The sequence below is a fragment of the Equus asinus genome, chromosome 10 (assembly GCF_041296235.1).
Source record: "Equus asinus isolate D_3611 breed Donkey chromosome 10, EquAss-T2T_v2, whole genome shotgun sequence".
Lineage (NCBI taxonomy): Eukaryota > Metazoa > Chordata > Mammalia > Perissodactyla > Equidae > Equus > Equus asinus.
In genome coordinates this window covers 62,110,634-62,134,071 of record NC_091799.1, presented here as the reverse complement: position 1 = coordinate 62,134,071, position 23,438 = coordinate 62,110,634, and the positions used below count along the sequence as shown (strand labels likewise).

The 23,438-nt window shown below is 40.3% G+C and overlaps 1 long non-coding RNA gene across 1 annotated transcript in view; it reads right to left on the bottom strand.

Annotated features, from left to right (window-relative positions):
- The window catches only part of LOC106846772 (uncharacterized), a 108,359-nt gene that overhangs the window by 74,883 nt on the left and 10,038 nt on the right, over positions 1-23,438 (bottom strand). Inside the window, exon 2 of the long non-coding RNA XR_011506444.1 lies at positions 22,257-22,363. This is a non-coding gene — a long non-coding RNA (uncharacterized lncRNA). The remainder of the gene's footprint in view (positions 1-22,256; positions 22,364-23,438) is intronic.

Sequence of the window (23,438 nt, the reverse complement as noted above, 5' to 3'; positions counted from 1 at the left end):
AAGAGTAACAGAGAGACTGAGTAACCTGCTCAAAGTCACAAGAGAGGGAGTAGTGGAGCCAGGATTTGTACTATGTGAGGCCCAAGCAAGCTTTTATTATCTGAGAGGGCTTTGATGTACAGAAAAGCATATTTACAATTACTTATATTTTGATTAACATTCAATTTACTAAAATATAACTTTGAAAATCTATTTTTCTTTATAAATTTTTATATCAAATAAGAACAATCAGTTGTACTTTGTCTTTGATTAATACTCAAATATCTTTTACATTTGACAGCTCAAACTCCTGTAAATATTTAGCTGTTTATACATTTAATTAATCAGATTCTCTTAGACATCCTAAATGACAACAATGAACACTTGAATCACCTGACAAGTCAGTGTTAAAAAACAAATAAAATCTTTCTCATGGGGCCGGCCAGGTGGCATAGTGGTTAAGTTCACAAGCTGTACTTTGGCGGCCCAGAGTTCACAGGTTCAGATCCTGGGCGTGGACCTACACACCACTCAGTAAGCCATGCTTTGGTGGTGTCCCACATACAAAATAGAGGAAGATTGGCATAGATGTTAGTTCAGTGACAATCTTCCTCCAGCAAAAAGAGGAAGATTGGCAACAGATATTAGCTCAGGGCCAATCTTCCTCACCAAAAGAAAAAAAAACTTTCTCATAAGCAATTTTACATGTCTGATAAACCAGATCATCAAATTTAGAAGCTCAAATCCTCTTAGACCTAAAATACAAAAGGAATATACAAAGTAATTTGATTACAAACCTAGTTACTAAACTTGTTCTTCAATTTAATAGAAGAATATTAAACTATAGGTTTTGGGTTTATCATTTCACTATTGCTATATCTTCTTCAGGTTACACATTTATTTACCCAGGCAAAGAGAACAAAGTTACCCCCCCAAGACTACTTGTCATAAGGCATAGAGTGTTGGTACCTCTCCCAAGATTAAGCCAGTGAACGTTGAGGTGGGCCTCAGTTTATGATCAGATTTTATCTCCACTTCTCCTGGGCTTCCTAAACCTGCCCTTCCAGCTTAAATAAACAGGTAAGTTTCAATCCCTTGTTTTTCTATGACTTTCCCAAAATCTCCATCCCTTAAAATATTGGGGGTTTTCTGGGCCCTCAGGTATTGATTCCCTTTTGATTAGCTGTAATAGACTATTTCATTAAGGCCTCCTGGATAATAATGAAATTTTGAACTTGTTACTTAGACTTCAGGTTTTCCCCCTTTTCATTTTTATCTTCCTCATCAACCACCTTTTTATGATTATAGTTCCCCCTTTTCTAACAAGCCTAAAAACCTTCCTGTGATTTCTGTAGCATCTCTGGCTCTGGGAATGAGTTTCTAACCATCCTATTTCCAACAGCAAAGTGCATGATGGGAACACTTCTTTAGTGTCAGGCTGTGCCTCCAGGAAGTGCAGAACTGAATTGTCCTGTTCAGAGTTCCACGTGGAACCAGCACATTTTCCCCACCATAATGTGGTCAGAGCATAAAAATGCCAACAAACATTCAAGATGGCCATGAATTTGACCCAAAAGTCCCTGACCCCAGCCTGTGATTACTAAATAAGATCAGGCCAACTCACAAAAGCACGAGCCACTTCAGCTTAATTGCTAGAAACTAGCTGTCTTCAAAGCGTCCCCAGCTACCTCTGAGTTTCCCAAATACTGCCTCAAACTTGCTCAGGAATACATCTTTGTATCTGGCCTCTTCATCTTCCCAGCATGCTGCCACTTCGGGGATAATGGCCTCTTGAGACTGACATTCCCCTGGGCACTGAGGAGCCCTCCCTACCACTGCTCTGGCCTCAGAAGAGGACACCAATTTTCTCCTTACCTCTACCCAATTCCTCAAGTTTAGGTAGAATGAGAGGGAAAAACAACCCAGCAAATTCTTAGACCTGCCATTTGAAGTGGCGATTAGAGACCATGGGGGTGCAACCCCAAGAGTATATAGCCTATTTCCCTGTTTGGAGGCCAGACAGCCTCCAAAACATCACTCCAAGAATGATCCAAATATTTCCACAGCGTAGATTCCTGGACAAACTGTCAAGCTCAAAAGAGAGAACAGAGATTTCTCTTCTGACTCAGTCTACGGCTCACCTCTCAAGCCCCCATTTTCTGCCACAGGACTGACGTCTTCCCTAGATGATCCATTCTTTTCAAACGGGCACGGTTCTTATGCTCCAGCCTCCAAAAGTCATCAGAACCATCCTTGTTCACCATCAGCGCATTTCCCATGATCCATCAGTGCTACCTGCACCAAGCTGTGCCACGCCAAGTCTGCCCGAGGTCTCTCCCCCAACAAGAAGGGGAACTGTCAGCCCAACTATATTCCCCACAGTTTTGGAGAGTTCTACTGCTGGTATCCTGAGGGGAAATTCTTGGATAAGAAATCACATACACACATACACAGTACCTCCACAAGAATAAGAAACAATAAACAAGCACAGGACTTCTAAATTCAAATTGAAGAAAATAAACATTTCAAAAGAAGTGTTTTCCGTTGTGTGAGTCCCTGGGGGATTTGTTAAAATACTGACTTTTGGACCCTATGCCAGACCAGATTGTATGAGAATTCTTGATGACAGGGCTCAGGGAATCCGTATTTTAAACAAGCCCTTCCAGTAATCTTCCGTACACTAAAGTTTGAGACCTACCGGTCTGAAGGGAGCCCCACCCCTAACCTTTGTGGTGCCTGAGGCAAGAGTATAAATGGAGGCCCCTGACTCGCACCTCTTCTCCTTCCACCCAGCTCCAACCCACACAGCAAGGGGCCTCACATGTGGTTACCCCAAGTTGCTCATTTAAGCTCTGTTCATACATCTCCGGGCCTAGGAGTGTTCTCAAGAAATCAAGCTCAGTAAAGCGGCCTGCAAAGACCCTGGGAGCAGGGTCGGGGGTGATCAGGCAGGGAACTAAGGGGTCTTTGACACTCAGAATGTGGTCAAGACGTGGAAGAACAGGCTCCAAGTGAGCATGTCCCTTTGGCCCTGTGGACTCCTCGCCCTATGGAGGGTGGTAGGAAGAGGGTCAGAATGGAGGCCTAAATCCCATTTCTAAGGAAATATCCGTGGTGGGGACATAGGTTTCCTAAAAGGTGTACCCAGTTTATCTCACTAAACAGAGCTGCTCCATTGGATGCGTCTGTTCCTGAATTACTCCTCTGCATTGTATTTTCCCCAAGAATAATGGGATAGAACTCAGTTTGCTTTGTAGGGTAACTTTCCTCAAAATAAAGGAACTATCTGTCGGTTGGCATAAAGTGGGAGCTGCCTGTTGCCATGATCCTGAAAGCTATGTCACCGGGATTTCAAATACCAGCAGGGTCACCCATGGCGGACAGGTTTCAGCAGAGCTTCTGGACGAGACAGACTAGGAAGAAGGACGTGGCCCACTTCTGAAAAAATTGGCCATGAAAACCCTACGAATAGCAGTGGAGCATTGTCTGATACAGCACCAGGTGAGAGGACTGGCGCAAAAAGACCAGACAGGGTTCTGCTCTGCAGGGCACAAGGTTGCTAGGAGTCCGAATTAACTCCACAGCACTAACAACAAATCTGTTCCAGAGGTAAGTTTAAGTCTCAACCCCTAGAAAGTAAAACATGCTTACAACAATAAAATAGCAAATTTTTACAGCTGCCACATCCATTAAGTTCTCACAAAAAACTAACGTTTTGAGCACCCCATTACACCACAGCACCCTGATAGCCCCACTTAAAATCTTCTAGAGTCAAACTAGGTTTAAGAGGAGGAAATGCAGGATGGATATTATCTATCTTTGATGACATGAGAGTTGATACTCTTGATAGCCAGGAACAGAGATTGGGCTCTATACCAAAGGATGTCTTCAGGATGGAAAGTCTTGAAATACGAAACTATTTCCAACTCACCATTAACATCCGCCAACTTTTCCCCATAAGTACAATAAACATTTCCAGAGAGAAGGCCTTAGTTCACTGCCTACTCTATACCACCACTGCCTAGGGCCCTGGGCTTTTCCTCTTAGTGGATAGCACTGTGGTGGCCATACATGGAGTTGTCCACCCAGACCCTCTTCTCTGGGGATTGCTCCCTAGCCCTGGATTGTTTCCTGGAAGCCAAGTTTGTATCATATAACTCTGTACCCTGACAACAGTTTTCTTGGACTCGGGGCACCTGATTCCAACTGGATCAGTTTGATTCCCTGCACTGGGAATTTAGAATTTGGAGAGAAAGAGAGAGTGTTTCTCTATGTAGCTGAACCTGAAATATGCAAATTTGGGAGTCGTGAATTGTTCCATGCGGTGTGGGAGCCAAGGATGCCCATCTGCACAGAGAGAAGTGAAACAGATGTTCACAGAAGAGAAAGAAATACTTCCTGAGTTCCTATAGCAGCTGCATTCCTGGCTTTGGGTTCTGTGGGTCACCCCAGGAGCTTTAGATAAATTCTTTTGGGGGACTTCAGTTAACTCATAAGGGTTTTGGTTACTTGCAACTGATCTGCCTAGAAGGGCACCACTAGTGATGCGCTTACTTGCCTTAATTCTGCTCTCTCTCTTTGGGCCCCATAAAAACAACCAGGAAGTCCAATCCATTTTAGCTCTTAATATCTCTTTAATTCATCCCTCCTCTCTTTTTCTGCTGCCACATCTTAATTCAGGTGTACAACCTGAAGTCATACAGATCTGAGTTCAAGTCCCAGCCCTGCCACTTACTAATTGTGTGACCTTGGCCAAGTTACTGAATCTTCCTAACATGGGGTAATAGTAGTATATGCCTCACGGGATTGTTGTAAGGATTGAACAATAGTGCATATAGCAAAATGTATGGCTTACAGTGCTCAATAAATGTCTATTATCATTACTGTACTACTATTATTTTTATTTACATTATGCTATTATTAAAGGAGAAAGTTTAAGTTACTTGGAGACCCTAGCTTAATTCCTAACAGACCCAATTATATTTCTTTTAGGAATCTACATTTATTTTTTTTTTTTAGAGATTGGCACCTGAACTAACATCCGTTGCCAATCTTCTTTTTTTCTTCTTCTTCTTCTCCCCAAAGCTGCCCAGTACATAGTTGCATATTCCAGTTGTGAGTGCCTCTGGCTGTGCTATGTGGGACGCCACCTCAGCATGGCCTGATAAGCCGTGCCGGGATCCGAACCCACAAAATCCAGGGCGGCCGAAGCAGAGCGTGCAAACTTAACCACTCAGCCAAGGGGCCGGCCCTATGTTTATTTTAATCACTGTAATAATGTACATTTAAGACTTTAGCTTTATTAGACTATATCTAAAATTATTTTAATTTAATTCAGGTCTTTAAAAGGTAGGAAAATATTAATACTTATAGCTGACGATGTATCAGGTACTCTAATAAGCATTTTACATACATTTTCTAAATTAACTTACAAAAGATGATATTACCTTTATTTTAAAGATGGCAAAACAGAGGCTGATAAACATTAATTAACTTACCAAGAGATAGAAAAAAAAGGGATAGATCTGGGGTTCAAATCCAAGTCTGTATGACTCCTAAGTCCATAATCTTTCTACTATACCATTTAATCTCATGATTCCTGGGTATATTTTTATATTGGAGAGAGAGCTAGGACGACCCATGACAGCAATTGTGGTATACAATCTTATAAACATATCATTTCAACCTAGTGTGATTGCTACACAGAATCTTCTTCTTCTTTTTTTTTTTTTTCCTGAGGAAGACTTGCCTTGAGCTAACATCTGTTGCCGATCTTCCTCTTTTTGCTTGAGGAAGATTAGCCCTAAGCTAATATCTGTGCCATCTTCTTCTACTTTATATGTGAGTCACCACCACAGCATGGCTGATGAGTGGTGTAAGTCTGCACCCAGGATCCAAACTCGTGAACCTGGGCCCCCAAAGCAAAGTGAACAGAGCTTAACTACTAGGCCATAGGGCCGGCCACCCCAGGATCTATTTTTGAGGAATTAATCATCTGAGCATGTTGACTCCTCTGAAACTGCTATTTCTATCTTGAACCCCTTGCCTCCACCTTGCACATTAACTTGAAATGACAGTAGTAATCATTTAGTTGGCACTCTGGGCAGCTTAAGTATAAGCACAAATTTGAATTGCTGATGTAACAGACAAGAAAAAAGTCTGTCTATATACCAAATGTTATTTAGATATAGATAGAGTCATGCGCCACATTTCAATGAACAACAGACCGCATATGTGATGGTGGTGCCATAAGATTGGTACCAGATAGCCTAGGTGTGTAGTAGGCTATACTAGCTAGGTTTGTGTAAGTACACTCTGTGATGCTCACACGACAATGAAATCATCTAACATGTTAATCGACACATGGCTGTATAGATATAGATAGAGACGAAAATATAGATATGGGTTCACAAAACATTTGGCTTCACAAGGCTTTTGTAATAGGTAATTAGCATGAATTTGGAATACATAAAATTTTTCTTCCTGGTAAGAAAATTTAGAATATTATAACCTTTTTCAGAGATTTCTTTCTTTTGATTGGAACTATGAATGTGGACATATTTACAAGTCTCCTTAGTACTTGAGTGTGCATACTACCTTCAGATAAACTCTAGAAAAAGAAAACAAATCCAAGGAAGTTTTGATGCATAAAAAATTTTAAAATAGGAGAACAAAAAAGTATTTCTTTGCTTTTATCAATTTGAAAGATTTTCAATGTTCTGAAAGTTATGAAAATGAGCTATACTGAAAGAAAATATTTTTGTTTTAAATAGCAATTCAGGTGACAATAAAAAGAAAATATTGAAAAACATGTGCTGGGTATTTAAAAACAACCATCATGTTTAATAACAAAGTTTAATTTGCTTCAATCCAAGAAGAAGTATATTTCATCTCATTCTGTTCAAACGTGACTAGTAGGCAAGTCACTTGGCCTAATGTGAAGAGAGCCTAATTCCTCCTCCACAGCGTTTTATATTGAGTCTTGAGAATGTCTGTGCAACACAGTCTACCATGTTGGTCTTCTCTAAAGCCAAAAATGTTTGAGAGTGCAATTTTATTGAAGTATTAAAATAAAGACTCAGGGATATTTTAAAATAGGAAAATATCTTTAGTTGAGCATGTTGATTACACTGCTACTACTGGTATTTCCTAATCCTATTTCCCCCATCCATATGCTTCTGCAGTGTACATTTTCTGCTAAAATTGAGGCTCAAAAAAGAATCACACTTCTGGTTCCTGCTGATATTGTGAACCCAAAATAGCCACCAATGAAGGCAAACATCTGTGAGGCTTAGTCAGAGCAGTTACAAACTACTAATACTTCCTAAAGTGCCGCGGCTTTTACTCTCAAAAAAATTTACATGCTTCTTCAGCATCTTGACTCTAATAATCAAAGCAATCTTCTACAGAAACGATATGCGCAGAGAAATAACTTTCCCCCAAAAACCAAAGTGAGAGAGAGTGCGCACAACCAAAGGATATAAGAATTCACTAGTAGGGGCATGAACCAAATTCAAAACATTTTAAAGTATATTTTAAGGCAAAGCCATAGCTTTCATTGAATATAATCATATGTGTTGATATAACTGGTGTTTTTCACTAGGTAAATGTCACTGGTTAAGTGTGACATGTTAATATTCAAATTCATCAATAATCTACTGAGCAAAAGTTTATTTCCCAATTTTAAGGATATTGATGCAAGGACTGAATCCAAAAGGCATGGCACTGATTATTTCTTTTTCTTTTTTTTTTTTTTTTAAAGATTTTATTTTTTCCTTTTTCTCCCCAAAGCCCCCCGGTACATAGTTGTGTATTCTTCGTTGTGGATTCTTCTAGTTGTGGCATGTGGGACGCTGCCTCAGCGTGGTCTGATGAGCAGTGCCATGTCCGCGCCCAGGATTCGAACTAACGAAGCACTGGGCCGCCTGCAGCGGAGCGCGCGAACTTAACCACTCGGCCACGGGGCCAGCCCCTGCAATGATTATTTCTTGTAGATTACTCATCCAGGAGAAAAATCTAAATCTAAGTTATGAATGGTGTTAGAATTCCTAACACAGATTCCCACTGGTGTGAAAATGTTCCTTTTAAACCACCTTACAGCCCTGTAACAGTGAAGGCAAGGACAGACTGTATCACAATATCCGTGAAATCCATTCATTCATCCAGCAAATATTTATTGAGCAAAACTTCATCGATTGTTAAAATATTATGAAGCAAAAATCTTGTAGAAAGTCTTTTTGCCAGCTATTCATAAATCACAACTGGACCTGACTTCTTGCTTCTTCTTTCTTTTCTAGCCAGCATATTAATAGTGTTACAAACATCCATTTTACTAGAGCATCTATCTCATCTTAAACCTGAAATTATACATTTGGATTTCATTATCTTGTGAATAATTAGGATCACCAGAAGTCAAATGATGGATGCTTTTTGTTCTTGGGCCTTGTTCTGATGCATTTTGCATGTCAAGCTCTATCAAGGTCAACTTCTTACAGAATCTTTACTTCAAATCACTGAATCTGCAAAGAAATCTGCTAAGAATGTTGATATAATATTTTTGGTTTGATACATTTCCCTCCCCCATTCTGTGAAAAGTGTATTTTCTGTGTTCTATTGACTCATTTCAAAGAACTCCACCTGCATTTTTCAGACATAACTTTTATTAGAAGCTGCTGTTACAATTAAGAGAAGTCAAAGAGGGTGCTGGCTGTTGCAAAAGGGTACTGTGGTAGGTTGAAAAATGGCTCCCCACAGATCTGTCCACGTCCTACTCTCCAGAACCTGTGAATATTATCTTGAGATGAGGCGATTGCCTGGGATTATCCAAGTGAGTCCTCAATGCCATCACAAGTGTCCTTGTAAGAGAAATACTGAGAGAAATTTGACACAGATACAGAGAGAAGAAGACAATGTGAAAATGGAGGCAAGATTGGAGTCACGGAACCACAAGTCAAGGAAGCTAAGGAATGCCAACAGCCACCAGAAGAGGCAAGGAAGGATTCTCCCTTAATTCCTCTGGAGACAAGTCCTTGATTTTGGACTATTGGACTCTAGAACTGCGAGAGAATAAATTTCTGTTGTTTCAAGCCACCAAATTTGTGGCAATTCGTTACAGCAGCCCTACGAAGTTAATACAAATACTTTTACTGAATTCCCCATGGTCCTCAACTTTGCTGGTCCTGGTCCTTAGTTCAATCACAAGCGCACTGGTCTTGGATGACTACTTCCCTCTATCGAACTCACAAAAAAACAGACTGACAACCAGACGACGAATCTATTCATTGACCAAGGAAAATATCCTTGTTTCAATAACTGGAACTGAAGATATGCTTAGAACATTTAGAGGTATTTTTAGAAGGAACAAGATTCCTCTCACAACCAGGCTTAGGCACTAGACTTTCTGGGACTTCATCAGCTCAGTCTGGGGAGAAGACAGGAGAGAACCAGAAACAAAGGGAAAAGGTTAGGAGAAAACGGATCTGGCTGCGTAACTGGTGCCACCAAGGACCACTGTATAATAAAATGTCCAATATTCTAAAAAATGAAAAAAATCATGTTTGGGACAGGCAGATGTAGACATTGGCGGGGACAGGTCCAAATCAGATGACAGTGGGAGAAGCTCAAACAAGAGCAAAACTCAGTCAGGTGGGTAAAGTCACTGCAGTTCAGGACAATGACTCAGTATTAGTCAGGTTCTCCAGAGAAACAGAACCACTAGGATAGAAAGAGAGATTTTAAGGAATTGGCTCACACAACCATGGAGGCTGGCAAGTGTGAAATCTGCAGGGCTGGCCAGCAGGCTAGGGACCCAGGGAAGAGTCCATAAAGCAGGCTGGAAGAGAATTCCTTCTTCCTCAGGAGACCTCAGTCTTTTTGCTTAAGGCCTTCAAATTACTGGATGAAGCCCACCCACAATATGGAGGGTAATTTGCTTTACTCAAAGTATACTGATTCAAATCACATCTTAAAATTACCTTCACAGCAACATCTAGCCTTATGTTTGATCAAACTACTGGATACTGTAGCCTAAACAAATTGACACGTGATATTAACCATCACACTGTGTACGCATGATAGAACACAAAATGCAGGATCCAGTTCTCCAGAGAAAGAAGCAAGAGAGTAGAGTGAAGGACCCTGAGAAACCAAGTCCAGGAATTGCTAAAGATTATTGAGAGAAGTGAGGACTGGTCAGCAATGAACCCTGGGAATACCTATAATATTTAAAGTGGGTTCAGGTCTTAGATAAAAGGATTTGTCTTGAGCTTCACCCTAAAATGTAGTTGCAACCTACTGACCCCTCTACATTTGGTGTTAAGATGTAGATGGCTGCCCAGTAAGTCTAGGAGCTGCTGGAACCATCATTCCAGCCAGCTGGGTGACAGACTGATGTAGAACTGGCAGCATAACTTCTGGGCTATGACATTAGTAAGCACAGGGAGACAGGATCAATATAAATTCCAAAATTCTAAAACCAGAATGACTGGAAATGAGAACCAAATAAATAAGGTGTTGTTGTCATCCAAGGAATCGAAACCACACAGAGTGAAAGATAAAATCAGACTATGTCTTTAAAAGTTTGTTGAGTGGGGACTGAGGAGGGGTGGGGATAAATATTCCTGACTTTTCTGAGCTATCATTTGTTCCTCTGGAGAGGGAATAGGGGACCCTTTGAGAGTTGCTTGGAGGAGATGAAAAGCAAAGAGCCAAAGTCTGAAGGATCAACTTCGTGAGAGGCTTTGAGAGACGCTAGGCACAGGGAGGGTTACTTTGGGGCCCAGGTAAGAAAGGACACAGACCCGAGGTTATGGAGCAGATTCTGGCAACATCAGGAGCTTAGCACAGGCATTGTCACCAATAGAAATGTTAGATATTTCCATATGTCATTACGATTGTTGCAGATAAGATATCTCAAAATCTCATTATATTCATCACTATTTCAAAATTATGGTAGTTATTGGACATGACCGTGTAATTTAATGGATTGATAAAGAAATCTATGTATTATTTAATCTCAGTTTTCAAAAATGCCATAACTATTTCTTCAATATATTTGATTTTCTTTGTAATCTTATGTATTTTATTTTATGCATTAAAAAGATGATTCTGAGAAGCATCCATTGGCTTCGTTAGACTGCCAAAGGGGTCCAGACATGCAAAAAAGTTAAGAACCCTTGGATAAAAGAATCTATTATTCTGTTCCAGTTACATTCACTCATTTAACAATGTTTATTAGAGCTTACTTTGCTCTGTGCACATAATCCTAACTCAGAAAGTGTTTTGGAGGAATTTGGGGGAACAAATTTAAAAAGGAAACATAGAACATAGTAAAGTATTAATTTAAACCACAACATAAATGCTACAAAAATAATGACACGATGAAAGCCATGAATTTAAGAACAAATCCATTTGAAGGATTTCTTAGCACTGTGTAATTTGTTCCTGCTAAGCTTCTGATTACTATATAATCAGGCTGACAAATGACTAATACTGGGCAGATCCAAACAAGTGAATTCTAGTTTTCTTTGGGACTCTGTCTCCCCATCTTTGCTCAGAGCCTTGTGGAATTTGATGGTCCTACCTCCCTTTGGGTTGTCTGTCCCTCCGTCTGACTGAAAAAAGCTTTATAATTTTTCTCATCTAAACTACAGACACTGGATGGAGTAATTACCCAGAAGCTTAGGGCACATTTATTTTGTCTATCATTCATTTTAAAGAACTATATTCACAAGTGGAGAGAACATACAGATTTTCCAAAATGTGTGACATTTTGATAATAAAATACCTGAAAAGAAAGAGAAGATAGAAAAAAATGTAAAATCTGCCAAAATTCCTAGCACTTTTAGGAGTTGACCCTTGATTATTTAAAGGAAATAGAATCTTAATTATAATGGGCAGTAAACGTTGGCATTGATGAGTTTCATTGAGAAGATCACTGTATCAAAATTTGATAAAGCATAAACCAGGTGAATGAATGACAAGACTGCAGATGAAAGCTAGACCTCGATGGAAAGAGCTAATGGCATTAATCACAGTCCCAGCACTGTGAAAAGGCCTGAAGCCAGGAAACATGGAAACCCAGGGGGAAAAATGAGCAAGCCAACCCCACAGGCGGTGAAGGAGGTTGGTATATGCTTCTCCTCCCTCAGCCCACACAAAGGCAGGTATGAGCAGAGAACACTGGCATTGAGATCATGTTTGCCCGGTTCTAATGCTGAGTTCAGCGGTACTATCTAAAAAGTGATGACTGTAGTATACGATAAAGAATAAAGCGGCATGTTGGGTTTGGGGGCATTAAAGAAGGAATCTAAGAATAGTCTTCATTCTTGCCTGCCCCGGCCCCAACGCACACACACAATATCCCTGCTGATTAGAAGCTGTTCACTGCTGTGGTCTGAACGTTTGTGTTCCCCCAAAATTCGTATGATGAAATCCTAACCTCCAACATGATAGTATTAGAAGGCAGGTCTTTGGGGGAGAGGGGGTTAGATCAGGAAGGCAGAACCCTCATAAATAGAATTAGTGCCCTTATAAAAGAGGCCCAAGAAAGCTTCCTTGCCCCTTCTTGCCATGTAAGGTTTCAGCAAAGAGATAGCCATCTAAGAAGCCAGCTCTCACTAGATGTGGAATCTGCCAGCACCTGATCTTGGACTTCCCAGCTTTCAGAACTGTGAGAAGTATTCAACCTCTGGTATTTTGTATAGCAGCCCAAAAGGACTCAGTAACATTTTACAGAGATAACTTCACTCTGATCACAATTTCTCTTCCTTTTAAAAACTGGATCAGGAACATATTCTTCCACACTTTCACATTCAATAGCTTTATGCTTTCTATTTTACCATAATAACATCTGTAATGCAGACTTTACACCTTTTAGAGAACTCTTTCTTTTTAGCCAAAGTACGCAAAACAAAAGAAAATAGGTAGCATCAAAAAACATTTGAGTTTAAACACAGGCTTTAAACCCCAAGATTCTGAAGTCAGTTATTATCAAATCTGCTACTGTTGTCACCAAAATCTTAGAAGGAGGTAGGTGTTATAAAAGCCATGTGAATCCTCCTTTAGGGCTAAATAATGTAGTTAAGGCTGTAATCTATAGTTTATCTCTTTGGAAACTTTCCTCAACATGTCAGCAAAGGAAACTGAAATCTTAATTAAGCTCTTTTCATTAGATGTAGCAGTGAAGACAGTGCTTTCACCCTAGCCAGGATGACATCGTAATAAAATGACTAGAACATAAGTGTTACCCTGTCTCAGACCAAAATTCCAACCAATCATTTCTTCCAGTAAGACTGAGACTATCTTGTGATTTCACATCAAACTCCTGATTCTGTTGTTGGACCTTGAACAACCTTCATGGTTTTGTTTGTTTGTTTGTTTGTTTAGGAAGATTAGCCCTAGCTAACATCCTCCGCCAATCCTCCTCTTTTTGCTGAGGATGATTGGCCCTGAGCTAACATCCATGCCCATCTTCCTCTATTTTATATGTAGGACGCCTGCCACAGCATGGCTTGATGAACAGTGTGAAGGTCCATGCCCAGGATCTGAACCACTGAACCCAAGACCACCAAAGTGGAACATGGGAACTTAACCGCTACACCACTGGGCCGGCCCCACAACCTTCATGTTTTATAATGAAAATGTCTTCCCGTAACTTAGCTAAACCTTCATTGAACATATGTCTATTGTTTTTCTACCTGACAACTATTTTCCAGGAAGTGCCTCCATCTCATTGTCCAATCTCTAAGATTACAGCAGGTTTTGCAATATTTCTGTAATGTGACACTGTCCCTAGGCATGATCAATTGGTCTTGAAGGTGGGCATCTGACTTTAAATGGGTCTATTGGTCCCTTCCTCAGGAGTTTTAAAATGGAACTGAGAAGAACAGATCATTCCTTTCTAAGTGGCTACATGATAAATGCTAACTTGGGAACCGTTCCTACCAACACATGGACTGCAACCAAGAAAGCTGGTCTGCATTGAGAAAGTGAAGCAGATGTGGAGAGAGGGCGAGATAAGAGCCAAAAGGAGAAGAACTTCTTGGTTTCCTTTTGTGCTCCAGTTGGTGGTTCTATTCCTGAGGCTCTAGCACCTCTTGGATTCCATTAATTACTCCAATTACTTTCCAATAAGCCCATCTTCTTTTTACTGTTAAGCTAGTTTGAACTGGGCTTCTGTTCCTTGCACCAACAAATAAAAGTTCTAACTAATATTCATTTATTCAATAAATTTTTATTTATTTAACATTTAACATATAAATGATTTATACTTTCGTCTGTTCTACCTTTTGAAGGTATCAATTTCATAAGCTTTTAACTCATTTCATCTAAAAGGCAGATCTTTCAGATGTCACGAAATGCCTTCAGATCTGAGATTTGATGTTAATTTTGTGTCCACATTAACCATACCTTTAGTTATTTAAGAACTTTTCTCATATCCTCTGTCTGTTTAGTTCAGTTCTGTTTACGCATTTCTGGTTGTCTACTTGGTGCCCGACAATGAACTTGGTGCTGTAGACTCAAAGATGAGGGAAGAGATTTTATAATCTAGTAGAAGAGAAATATTTGTAAATGAATAACTGAGATGTGGTGTGCCAAGAGGTACCACAGAAGTGCATTCAAGGTATGAACAAAGGAGTTATTAACATTCTGATTGGTAACAGACACTTATTTTTTTCCCCAGCACTCTTCCTCCAATTTTTCTAGAAATTTCTCCTTCACCTTCTCCAGCCATATAGTGCCTCTTCTCTTCACCCAAAGGAGTTGAATGTTCTCACATGATCTTATATTCCTCTCCACTCTAGCCACAAAGATTGGGAACCTAATGCAAGCTGTTCAAACTACAGTTCCCTTGGCATCCAACCCCCCAAATCACCTGCAATGAGTCTAACCTCCTGTTATTCATTCACTTGTATAGTCGCCTCGCACACTGAATGGGACTGACTTGTATAACTATCAGGATATTAAGGAAAAACAGAGTATAAGCGCCATGTCTAGGTCATAGAAAATATTACAGTTTTTTAGTTTTGATGCCAATTATACCTCAATAAAAATAAAAATAATAAGTAAAGACAAATACTACTGCTTCTGTTTTGCTCCTTTGATCACCCACTCCGGGGGAAGCCAGCTGCCATGTGGTGAGAACACTCAAGTAGCCCTATGAAGATGTCCACATGGCGTGGAACTGAGGCTTCCTGCCAACAGTCTACATTAATTTAGCAGGCATGTAAATGAGTCCTCTTGGAAGTAGGTTCTTCAGCCTAGTCAAGGCTTCAGATGACTGTAGCTCCAGCCTAACATCTTGACTGCAACTTCATCAGAGATCTGTCCAGCCCCAGCCCAAGACAGAACCATCCAGGTTCTCGTAAATTCCTGTTGCACAGAAACTGTGTGTGATAATAGATGTTCTATGTTGTTTAAAGCTGCTAAGTTTTGGGGTAACTTGTTATGCGGGAACAGATAATTAATACCATATTCTGTCCTACAAAATTGGTCCAAGGATGGACAATTAACCCAAGTTAAGCCAATGAGTAATTTTCCCCCAAATTTTGATGGACTTTCACGGAAAACCTAAAGACAGTTTCTTTCTCATGGCTGAACTTATAAGATGCAAAACTTAAATGTTACCAGTGAGCATGTTTCCACCAGGTGAAGAAAATCAGTCTTAAGTGAAAAAGGATGAAGCTGACACAGAAAGGAACAGAATGGCAGGGAGAAAGCCATGCTGGTGTTAGGATCTTAGTTCCAACTATTCCTGACACTCAGCTGGATCTGCCCTTTGTTTGGATTAGATATTTGATTCTTCTCCAGAGTCCTCCATCCTGATATTATTGCCTCAAGGCCTTTGGGTATGTTAGTCATCTCTCATTTATTCTCTTGGTCCAAACCCTCACTTTAGTTGCTGTGCAAATGTCATCTCACCAACGAGAACACCCTGCCTAAAACAGATTATTCAATGTGTGACGGATTTTTAATTTATCAGCTTGGCTAGGTGGAACATTTCCTAGAATTCACTTTCTTGTATATTTCCAATTAGAGTGGGCCACAAGGAAGATTCTTGAGGGATTTGGAGGGCGATATGGAAAAAGCAGCTGGGCCTGCAACTGCTCTATCTTCCCCTGGATCCTCCTTTAGTAACTCCAACTCCTGGTCCAAGTGTGTATGTTTAGTTCTGTGCTGAAGAGCCCCAGCTTCTGCAGGATATCCTTATCACCAAGGTCAGAGGCAACAAGAACAAACAAAGACTTCTGTCTGGACTTGTGGAGTTGCATCTTAAGCTTATGGATTCCAGCCTACCCTTAATCATCTTTCCCACTTTATATCTATCTTCCCTCCCAGCATTAGCAGACACAGAGACAACAGCTTTACAGAGACTGCTTAACTAGCCCTCACAGTTGTGTAAGGCCAAAGATAGATAGATAGATAGATAGATAGATAGATAGATAGATAGACAGATAGATAGAGATACATGGAGATATATTTTATATATTTAAGTATATATCTCAAGGAAGTCTAATGAAGTTTTGAAGAATAGTTTTTCATAAGATTGAAGAGAGTTAGGGGCAAAAAGTGCTCCAAGCTATGGAACCAGTGTATTCAGGGCCAGGAAGTATAAAACGGCTCATTAGGAAACATATTTTTCCTAGAACAAAAATGGCAGAGGTAGTGGTAGGACACAAACTTAAAGAGGTAATATAAGCTGAATACTGAAGAGCCCTGTATACCCCGGAAAGGAGGTTAGACTTAGCTTATAGATGAGCATTCACAAAAAAATTTTGAGCATAAAAACCACTTTCTAAAAATACAAGTTAAAAATGCAGACTCCAAGATACCATCCCAGAGATTCTGGTTCATTAAGTCTGTGCTAGGGCCTAGGAATTTGCATTTTTAATATGCCATCCTAACGATTCTAGTCAAAGGTGATCTAAGGATCACACTTGGATAAACATCATAGTACAATGGGGAGCCACGTGGAGAGTTTTAGGCAAGAGTATCACTTGAAGAGATCTGAATTTTAGGACGATTACTCCAGATGCAGCATGGCAAAATGGATTTGAGGAAGGTAAATCTGGATTTGGAGAGATTTATTTATTATTGTAATAATCCAAATGAGAGGTAGCAGTAGGCTCAACTAAGGCAGTAGAAATAGCAACAAGATTATGGAGAAAAGTAAAATTTTAGGGATGAAATCTCCTGGTGATTGACCAGAATGGTTGGGAGGATCTTAGATGATTTTCTAATTTCTTCCCTGAGTAATTAGGTGGTTTGTTAGATAGAAAATAAGGATGGAAACGCAGATTCTGAGGTTGGAGCATATTAAAAAATAATGAGCTCAGTATGATAGATTTTAAGTTCAGTATGCCTGTGTGACATATATGTACAGTAGATAATTACGTGTCAACTATAAATCAGGAGCATTTTCCCCCCACACCTGATGTTTCCATGCTGTGGGACTTCCCTTAGAGTAACACTTCAGTTCTCATTTTTCCCCTTCACTCATTGCTTTCCACAGAGGACAGAGGCAACTGACGGGTGGATTCAGAGAAAGGAATTGAGGTATGTGCAGCTCAACCCATTCTTTCCTCTTCCTTTGAGATCTGCCTGCCTGCACAACGCAAATGTTTGTGCTATGTGCAATTATGTGTACAAAATAGAATATTGAAGGAGCCTGGAGGACAGAGGACAAAACAGAAGCTGTAAGGCTGTCCAGGCAGCCACTAGCAAAAAGAGGTGATGTCTTTTCAGAAAAGGTCTTGGAAGTTGTCTTAGTCTGTTCAGATGACTGTAACAGAATGCCATGAACTGGGTGACTTATAAACAACAAAAATTTATTCCTCACAGCTCTGGAGGCTGGAAATTCCAAGATCAAGGTGCCTGGTGAGAGCCTGCTTCCTGGTTCATAGACAGCCATCTTCACACTGCATCCTCACATGGTAGAGCGGTTAGAGAGCTCACTGGAGTAGCTTTTCTAAGGGCACTAATCCCAGTCATGAAGGCTTTACCTTCATGACATAATCACCTCCCAAAGGCCCCACCTCCCAATGCCATCACATTGGGGATTAGGATCTCAACACACGAATTTGAGGGGGACACCAACATTGAGTCAATAACAGGAATAGAGGCTGAAAAAGGTCCTTAGCATCAGACGGGATCAAGGTGACTCTGAGAAGTACCCAGAGAAAACCTCACTCACCATCTACAAGGCAGTGGCCATCACCCTGGCAGAGTCCAGTTGCAGAGGACATGACCAGCAGAGCAAGAGGGAGACCAGTTACACAAGGAAATCCTACCTTCCCTCCTAGTAATCTCCAACCCAATGAATCAGAAGAGAGATGGAAGAAGAGTGAAAGGGCTGACTTTGAAGGTCATTAGGTCATGGGTCAAGTCTCAGCTGGTGGGAAACTGGAGATTAGAGTTTTACGTGGACTCGACTGGCTTTTTAATACCTAAAAGGGTCTAGCAAGCTGTGGGATCTTGACACATCATAAAGGACCTACCTAGTAAAGGAGAGTTGATATAGTACAGCTAAGGACAGAGATGGGAGAAAATAAAATCTTTAATATTTGTACTTCATCAAGTTTATTCTGTTCAATAAACTGGTAATGTTCAGATGGACATTTTTCTCGGGTTGAAGGTCATCACATTCTCAAAGAGTTATGTGACCCAATAAAGGTAAAGATTACATTGTGATGCATAGTGAGAAGAGAAGAGAGGAGGACTAAGGGCAGACCCTAGGAGCATACCAACATTAAAGGGTCAAGAATGAAAAGAAAAGTCAGTAAAGAAGACTGAAAAATCATAAGAGTCAAGCCAAGGGAGGGGTTCAAGAAGGAAGCCGTGCTACAGTAATTTATGCTGCATAAATGCCACCTGACTGATCCCAAGACCCACTAGCCTATGGACACAAATCTGATCACATTAATTCCCAAACCTCACAGTCTCCACCCCTGATCTGTGTAATTGTTGTTGCTCTTCTCCCTTAGAGTCTTCTTTTCTATGAGTTCTTCAAGAGGATATTGTTTCTTTGCTGCCTTTCAATTCCCCAAGGCCCCAAAGCACAAAATCCTGAATGAACTAAAAAGACGGCATTTCATTTATTCTTCCACGTGGTGAAGCCACATTCTCTTCATTACAAAAATGGGCCATATGAGAGTAGCAGAGACTGCCGGTTGTACTTCAGTATCCTTTTTGTTTGTTTGTTTTTCTGGTCCCAGGTCACCAAGAATAAAGCCTACATAATGTAGCTTTCCTTGACGCAATGTGATTAGATTCTAGCAATAGACGGAGCAGAAGTAATGCATGCAACCAGCACGATATTCACTTTTCCTTCTTTTCCTTCTGGAATGCTGGAGTTAGAACAGCCATCTGGGATCACAGGTGACCTTGGGAACGAGAAGGCCACAGGGATTGATCCTGAGGTGTACCTCCTATCTCTTGCCTTCAATGAAGGCTGCTGGGAGTGATATCAGTATACAGCCCGCTGCTCTCAGCCCCTTCAGCTGCAGAGAGCCACCTTGCTCAAGGTCACAGCCATTCCAGAGTGGCCCACATCCAATGACAGATCACTGTGGGAGTATAAAGGCCTGCCTATTTTGGCCTAACTCAAAACAACTCTGAGGGAGTGGCCATGGCTATCACTGGGGCTGCGTCACAGCTTGACTTTTTCTTCTGCTTACCCCTGCTCTTCCTCAAACCAACCAGACAGGCCTTGGTGTGGCTGCTCCCTCAGGCTGCAATGCTCTTCACCCACAAAGTCACAGAGCTAAATTCCCTCATGTCCTCTGGTCTTTGTTCAAAACTTACCAGGCTCACTGAGCCTTGTCCTGACTATCCTACTTAATCCCGCCCCACCAACACTCCTGATCCTCCTCATCTTGCTCTCTTTCTTTTTCCATAAACCTTTCACTCTCTAATATGCTGTATCACTTAGTTACTTATTTACTAAGCTTTTTTAAAACTTTCTCTCTCCCAAAGTAGAATGTAAGGTCCCAATAGCGTGAGGACAGGGATCTTGTTTTTCTGTACTGATGCATCCCATGCGCCCACAATAATGCCTGGCACAGAGCAGACATTCAAGAAATATTTGTTGAATGGGTGAGTAAGTGAATAATTCTCAAGAAGAATTTTGCAGATACTCACTCCTCAGGACCCTCAATTCCAAAAATGACTTGGAAAGAATAGTGAATTCTGGCAGCAGATTCACTACTATGTATTTTATATTATCCAATAAGAAAAAAATTGGTCATATATTTTTATGGAGTACCCTAAGTCACTTCTTTTATAGTTTATATTCATTAGCATTTTCAAACACTCACACACACACACATAAACATATACACATCTAAATATTATGATGCCTTATTTCACAGATAAGGCCTACGATTTCTGTTCCGATGAGATGGCCATTGAAAAGAGTGACTTTCTCTAGAATAGAAAACTTAGAAAAAGCAAACCTGCAATTCTCAAGTGTAGTCATCCAGGACAGCCTGCTGGGTTACATGATAGGATATGGTTACTTCTAAAAGGAACTGTCTGTTCTTAAGTACAATTCATTGCAACTGAGTTGTTGGAAACTTTGTTTTGTTTCATATTACCAGCTTCTGAAAGAGGTCAGTATTTGTGAGCTTTCCGAAAGTTTCCTTTGAAGTCAGCACTCCATTAAAACCATGAACTAGATCAACTGAGCACCCATGGAGCTGGCCTGAGGATTTATTTCTGTAGCTCTGAACCCTCCAGGGGCTTTCCTCTCCTGGGCAAGTTCCCATTTTTTTCACCATTCATCTCAGGAGTTAGCAAAGGTTATCTAAATGTCATTATGTGAATTAGAAACGTAGTCATGAAATTATGATTGAGTATAATTCAAACTAATAATTTTTTATTTAAAAACAAAGAAAATAATTTTAAAATATTTGAAAGTAAAAAAGATCATTGGACTGATTATGGAAAAAATATTTACTATTATTATTTATTAACTAATTATTAGCTATTAATAAGGAGTGGTGGGAGTACAGATGTTAATTATATTACTCTTTTTGTTTTGGGACATATGTTAATAACTTCAAGGAAAAAAGGTAGAAACTCCATCACTGAAGTTCTTTCGTTACCCCTGGAGCAAAGTTACCCCTCACTCATTCAGGCTCTGTGAAGCAAGCAGAGTTTGAAATGTAATTTAAAAACATTAGACTTCAGGTCCAAATGGAGTTTATCTCTGGGCAAACTTTTCTATCCTTTCAAGATATTGTTCTGCAGCAAATAATCAGGATTCAATAAGAGAAGGATCACCTGTTTAAAAAATGTGTTAAGAATGAAGTTTTAAAAGCCTCAGTGAACCCTGTTTTGATCATTTTACCAGCCTCCAACTTGTTTTCCATGAAACTTGATTACTATCATCGAATGGATAATCAGAAAGTCAGTGGAGTGTAACAACTGAAAGCTGTGTTTTATTTCATTTTATGCAGCTATCTTTAGCCAGATCTCTCTTTTTCTCAGTTAGAACCTCAGGGAAGATTCTCTTGCTTCTTCTATCCACCATCTGTTGTCTTGATATTTATTTTCTCAAACTCCTTGGCATGTAATACAGACTTTACTTATCCCTTGGCCTCAGTAGGTAGACTTCTTTATGAACACTAAATAGCTCTTTGGCCTATTCATTAAAATCATATTGCCACTCACAAACCAACTTCTGGAATGTCCCTGAAGTGGATGAGTGTTGCACTGCCAGATCCACCAGTAAGACCAAGGCACTCTAGTTGCAGGAGTGTTGGCTACTGAGGGCTCACAGCCAAGTTCCTCTTCAGAAATGGCCTCCCACCAAAGGAAGCTGCCTCATCCAAGGTCCACTTCCCTCACCTGGGAGTACCCATAGGCCAAAACCGGCCCATGTGCGGGGGTACAATTGTACCTGCATCACAACTTGAGACAACTTACAAGAACATCCTAGCTCTAAGGTTACTCATGGAATTGCAGAGCCTTTTGCTGTCACTGCATCACAGTTCAACTTCTCCTTCCGCCCAGTCCTGCTTCTTTCACTCTCCCACAGGTTTTCATCCCAAAGCCACTTCCCAGTAAACTCCCTACATGCTAATCTCTACTTTAGTCTTCTTCCTAGGAAACATGACCTATGAGAATTCTTTTATCACAATCAAAACACCACTTTCAGTTATCATTTAATAATCTAAAATTTTGATGGTGACTTGTGTATTAGTCATGGCGGACTAACTTCTGTAATAAACAATCTCAAAATGTTAGTGGCTTAACCCAATAAAAATTCCTCTTACCTATCCCATAGAGCCTTGTAGTTCAATGCAGAGAGGGGCAGTCATTCAGAGAAGTAGACTCCTTCCAGCTTTTGGCTCCATCCTTTTCTAGGAGTCCTGTCCTACAGCTGACAGATGAGGAAAGAAATGAGAAAGATGCATGGAAGGTTTGATGGCTTGAACGAGCACACAACAGTTCTAATATTCCAGTGGCCAGACTCAGTCATATGGCCACACTAAGTCAAGGGAGGCTGATGATCACTAGCAGTCTCTGCTACTCATTTATAGAAAACTTGTGATTTGCAAATCTTCCATTCTCCATGACAGGTGACATTCTTGTATCACCCTTCAACTTCTAAGGACTGAAAATTCTACCTTTATTAAAGGTCCAAAAAGAGTCATGGTCCCTCCACTTTAATAAAAGCCTATGTAGGGTGTGTGTGTGTGTGTGTGTGTCTGTGTGTGTGTCTGTGTGTGTGCAGTATGTATCTTTAACAAACTAGTGCTTTCAAAAAAAAAACACACAATATCATTATCACACCCAAGAAAGTTAATAATAATTTCTTAATATATGTAGTATTCAGTATGTGTATATATTCCTCTGATTGTTCCTCAGAAGTCTTTTTCTATAGTTCTTTTAATTCCTCAACAGTTGCTTATAGGTATGTCGTAGCTCCAGCAACTGGCCATGCCAATGCTGCACCTAGATCTTCCCACAACTTCTGCAGGATGTACTGACTCCTTCTCTTTGAACCGCTCTGACTTTGCACAAGTACAGCTGTGCCATTTTCAAAACTGTAAACTAAAGCTTCATGGATTCTCTGAGACCAGCTGGTAGTTTGTTTGTGTTTTCTTTTCTCTTCTACAGATAGTCTTCATCTATTTTCTTAGCTATTACCCTTTTAGCCATAGCACTGGCTAGCCCTTCACAGAAGCTCCTACAAATGTCACAAGGCTTGGGGCCACTCTTGCCACGGTCTCCTCAGGACTAACGTGATTTACAGGGAACTAGTTCTACACTCTCAGAAAAACCACTTCTTTAAAAAGATTTCCCAAATCTTCACCTTCAATAATAAGGACATATGTTTACTCAATGACTTGTTTCAAACAGTGTCTTATGTCTTCAGATTGTAGTTGAGATCTTATATAAAACTGAGTGAGTTGATTTCAAAATGAAAACTTAAATTCCATGTTTTTTACATC